This window comes from Giraffa tippelskirchi, chromosome X (assembly GCF_054371585.1).
Source record: "Giraffa tippelskirchi isolate mGirTip1 chromosome X, T2T-mGirTip1v1.2.pri, whole genome shotgun sequence".
Lineage (NCBI taxonomy): Eukaryota > Metazoa > Chordata > Mammalia > Artiodactyla > Giraffidae > Giraffa > Giraffa tippelskirchi.
In genome coordinates this window covers 122,490,001-122,495,000 of record NC_137289.1, presented here as the reverse complement: position 1 = coordinate 122,495,000, position 5,000 = coordinate 122,490,001, and positions in this window count along the sequence as shown.

Sequence of the window (5,000 nt, the reverse complement as noted above, 5' to 3'; positions counted from 1 at the left end):
CTGTGTGTGTGTGTCTGTGTGTGTGTGTCTGTGTGCATGTGTCTGTGTGTGTGTCTGTGTGTGTGTCTGTGTGTCTGTGTGTGTGTGTCTGTCTGTGTGTGTGTCTGTGTGTGTGTCTGTGTGTGTGTGTCTTTGTGTGTGTCTGTGTGTGTGTGTCTGTCTGTGTGTGTGTGTCTGTGTGTGTGTCTTGGTGTGTGTCTGTGTGCATGTGTCTGTGTGTGTGTCTGTGTTTGTGTCTGCGTGTGTGTGTCTGTGTGTCTGTCTGTTTGTGTGTGTCTGTATGTGCGCGTGTGTCTGTGTGTGTGTCTGTGTGTGTGTCTGTCTGTGTATGTGTCTGTGTGTGTGTCTGTGTGTGTCTGTCAGTGTGTGTGTGTCTGTGTGTGTGTCTGTCTGTGAGTGTCTGTCTGTGTGTGTCTCTGTGTGTGTGTCTGTTTGTGTGTCTGTCTGTGTGTGTCTGTCTTTGTGTGTGTCTGTGTGTGTGTCTCTGTGTGTGTCTGTGTGTGTGTGTCTGTGTGTGTGTCTTTGTGCGTGTGTCTGTGTGTGTGTCTGTGTGCGTGTGTCTGTGTGTGTGTCTGTATGTCTGTGTCTGTGTGTGTCTGTGTGAGTGTCTGTGTGCGTGTGTCTGTGTGTGTGTCTGTGTGTATCTGTCTGTGTGTGTGTCTGTGTGTTTGTCTGTGTGTGTGTCTGTGTGTGTCTGTCGGTGTGTGTGTGTCTGTGTGTGTGTCTGTCTGTCTGTGTGTGTCTGTGTGTGTGTCTGTGTGTGTGTGTCTGTGTGTCTGTGTCTGTGTGTGTGTCTGTCTGTGTGTGTGTCTGTGTGTGTGTCTGTGTGCGTGTTTCTGTGTGTGTCTGTGTGTGTGTCTGTGTGTGTGTCTGTCTGTGTGTGTGTCTGTGTGTGTGTGTCTGTGTGTGTGTCTGTCTGTGTGTGTGTCTGTGTGTGTGTCTGTGTGTGTGTGTCTTTGTGTGTCTGTCTGTGTGTGTCTGTGTGTGTGTCTGTCTGTGTGCATGTGTCTGTGTGTTTTTGTCTGTGTGTGTGTCTGTGTGTCTTTCTGTGTGTGTGTCTGTGTGTGTGTCTGTGTGTGTGTCTGTGTGTGTGTGTCTGTGTGTGTGTCTGTGTGTGTGTCTGTTTGTGTGTGTGTGTCTGTCTCTGTGTGTGTCTGTGTGTGTGTGTCTGTGTGTGTGTGTCTGTCTGTGTGTGTGTATCTGTGTGTGTGTCTCTGTCTGGGTGTGTATCTGTGTCTGTGTGTGTGTCTGTGTGTCTGTGTGTGTGTCTGTGTGTGTCTGTGTGTGTTTGTGTGTGTCGGTGTGTGTCTGTGTGTGTGTCTGTCTGTGTGTGTGTCTGTGTGTGTGTCTGTGTGCGTGTGTCTGTGTGTGTGTCTGAGTGTGTGTCTGTGTGTGTGTCGGAGTGTGTGTCTGTGTGCATGTGTCTGTGTGTGTGTGTCTGTGTGTGTCTGTGTGTGTGTCTGTGTGTGTGTCGGAGTGTGTGTCTGTGTGCATGTGTCTGTGTGTGTGTGTCTGTGTGTGTCTGTGTGTGTGTCTGTGTGTGTCTGTCGGTGTGTGTGTGTCTGTGTGTGTGTCTGTGTGCATGTGTTTGTGTGTGAGTGTCTGTGTGTGTGTCTGTGTCTGTGTCTGTGTGTGTCTGTCGGTGTGTGTGTGTCTGTGTTGTGTCTGTCTGTGTGTGTCTGTCTGTATGTGTGTCTGTGTGTGTGTCTGTCTGTGTGTGTCTGTCTGTGTGTCTGTCTGTGTGTGTCTGTCTGTGTGTCTGTCTGTGTGTGTCTGTCTGTTTGTGTGTCTGTGTGTGTGTCTGTTTGTGTGTCTGTCTGTGTGTGTCTGTGTGTGTGTCTGTGTGTGTGTCGGAGTGTGTGTCTGCGTGCATGTGTCTGTGTGTGTGTCTGTGTGTTTCTGTGTGTGTGTCTGTGTGTGTCTGTCGGTGTGTGTGTGTCTGTGTGTGTGTCTGTGTGCATGTGTCTGTGTGTGAGTGTCTGTGTGTGTGTCTGTGTCTGTGTCTGTGTGTGTCTGTCTGTGTGCGTGTGTCTGTGTTCGTGTGTCTGTGTGTGTGTCTGTGTGTGTGTCTGTGTGTGTTTCTGTCTGTGTGCGTGTGTCTGTGTGTGTGTCTGTGTGCATGTGTCTGTGTGTGTGTCTCTGTGTGTGTCTGTGTGTCTGTGTGTGTGTGTGTGTCTGTGTGTGTGTCTGTGTGTGTGTCTTTGTGTGCGTGTCTGCGTGTGTGTCTGTCTGTGTGTGTGTGTCTGTGTGTGTGTGTTTGTGTGTGTGTCTGTGTGTGTGTCTGTGTGTGTGTCTGTGTGTCTGTGTGTGTGTGTCTGTCTGTGTGTGTGTCTGTGTGTGTGTCTGTGTGTGTCTGTGTGTGTCTGTGTGTGTGTCTGTGTGTGTGTGTCTATCTGTGTGTCTGTGTCTGTGTGTGTGTCTGTCTGTGTATGTGTCTGTGTGTGTGTGTCTGTGTGTGTCTGTCTGTGTGTGTGTCTGTGTGCATGTGTCTGTGTGTGTGTCTTTGTGCGTGTGTCTGTGTGTGTGTCTGTGTGCGTGTGTCTGTGTGTGTGTGTCTGTGTGTGTGTGTCTGTGTGTGTGTGTCTGTGTGTTTGTCTCTGTGTTTGTGTCTGTGTGTTTCTGTCGGTGTGTGTGTGTGTCTGTGTGTGTGTCTGTCTGTGTAGGTCTGTCTGTGTGTGTGTCTGTGTGTGTCTGTCGGACTGTGTGTGTGTATCTGTATGTGTGTGTGTCTGTGTGTGTGTCTGTCTGTGTTCATGTGTCTGTGTCTGTGTATGTGTGTGTGTGTGTGTGTCTGTGTGTGTGTCTGTGTGCGTGTGTCTGTGTGTGTCTGTGTGTGTGTCTGTGTGTGTGTCTGTCTGTGTGTGTGTCTGTGTGTGTGTCTGTGTGTGTGTCTGTGTGTGTGTCTATGTGTCTGTGTGTGTGTATCTGTCTGTGTGTGTGTATCTGTGTGTGTGTCTCTGTCTGGCTGTGTGTATCTGTGTCTGTGTGTCTGTCTGTGTGTGTGTCTGTGTGTGTGTATCTGTCTGTGTGTGTGTCTGTCTGTGTGCATGTGTCTGTATGTGTGTCTGTCTGTCTGTGTGTCTGTGTGTGTGTGTCTGTCTGTGTGTCTGTGTGTGTGTGTCTGTGTGTGTGTCTGTGTGCATGTGTCTGTGTGTGTGTCTATCTGTGTGTGTCTGTCTGTGTGTGTGGCTGTGTGTGTGTCTGTCTGTGTGCATGTGTCTGTGTGTGTTTGTCTGTGTGTGTGTCTGTGTGTCTTTCTGTGTGTGTGTCTGTGTGTGTGTCTCTGTGTGTGTCTGTGTGTGTGTGTCTGTGTGTGTGTCTGTGTGTGTGTCTGTTTGTGTGTGTGTGTCTGTCTCTGTGTGTGTCTGTGTGCGTGTGTCTGTGCGTGTGTCTGTGTGTGTGTGTCTGTGTGTGTATCTGTCTGTGTGCGCGTCTGTGTGTGTGTCTGTGTGTGTGTGTCTGACTGTGTGTGTGGCTGTCTGTGTGTGTGTGTCTGTATGTGTGTCTGTCTGTGTGCATGTGTCTGTGTGCGTGTGTCTGTGTGTGTGTCTGTGTGTGTCTGTGTGTGCGTCTGTCTGTGTGCATGTGTCTGTCTGTGTGTGTGTGTCTGTGTGTGTGTCTGTGTGTGTGTGTCTGTCTGTGTGTGTGTATCTGTCTGTGTGTGCATCTGTGTGTGTGTGTCTCAGTGTGTGTGTGTCTGTGTGTGTGTCTGTGTGTGTCTGTCTGTCTGTGTGTATCTGTGTGTGTGAGTCTGTCTGTGTGTGTGTATCTGTGTGTGTGTGTGTCTGTCTGTGTGTGTGTATCTGAGTGTGTGAGTCTGTCTGTGTGTGTGTATCTGTGTGTGTGTGTGTCTGTCTGTGTGTGTGTGTCTGTGTGTGTGTCTGTGTGTGTGTCTGTGTGTGTGTCTGTGTGTGTCTGTGTTTGTGTCTGTCTGTGTGTGTGTGTCTGTATGTGTGTCTGTCTGTGTGCATGTGTCTGTGTGTGTGTGTCTGTGTGTGTGTGTCTGTGTGTGTGTCTGTCTGTGTGTGTGTCTGTGTGTGTGTCTGTGTGTGTGTCTTTGTGCGTGTGTCTGTGTGTGTGTCTGTGTGTGTTTCTGTGTGTCTGTCTGTGTGTCTGTGTGTGTGTCTGTGTGTGTGACTGTCTCTGTGTTTGTGTCTGCGTGTGTGTGTCTGTGTGTGTGTGTCTGTGTGTGTCTGTCTGTGTGTGTGTGTCTGTGTGTGTGTCTCTGTGTTTGTGTCTGTGTGTGTCTGTCGGTGTGTGTGTGTGTCTGTGTGTGTGTCTGTGTGTGTGTCTGTGTGTGTCTGTGTGTGTGTCTGTGTGTGTGTGTCTATCTGTGTGTCTGTGTCTGTGTGTGTGTCTGTCTGTGTATGTGTCTGTGTGTGTGTCTGTGTGTGTGTGTCTGTCTGTGTGTGTGTCTGTGTGTGTGTCTGTGTGCATGTGTCTGTGTGTGTGTCTGTGTGTGTGTGTCTGTGTGTTTGTGTCTGTGTGTGTGTCTGTGTGCGTGTTTCTGTGTGTGTCTGTGTGTGTGTCTGTGTGTGTGTCTGTGTGTGTGTGTCTGTGTGTGTGTCTGTCTGTGTGTGTGTCTGTGTGTGTGTCTGTGTGTGTGTGTCTTTGTGTGTCTGTCTGTGTGTGTCTGTGTGTGTGTCTATGTGTCTGTGTGTGTGTATCTGTCTGTGTGTGTGTATCTGTGTGTGTGTCTCTGTCTGGCTGTGTGTATCTGTGTCTGTGTGTGTGTTTCTGTGTGTGTCTGTCTGTGTGTGTGTGTCTGTGTATGTGTCTCTGTGTTTGTGTCTGTGTGTTTCTGTCGGTGTGTGTGTGTGTCTGTGTGTGTGTCTGTCTGTGTAGGTCTGTCTGTGTGTGTGTCTGTGTGTGTCTGTCGGTCTGTGTGTGTGTATCTGTATGTGTGTGTGTCTGTGTGTGTGTCTGTCTGTGTGCATGTGTCTGTGTCTGTGTATGTGTGTGTGTGTGTGTGTCTGCGTGTGTGTGTCTGTCTGTGTGTG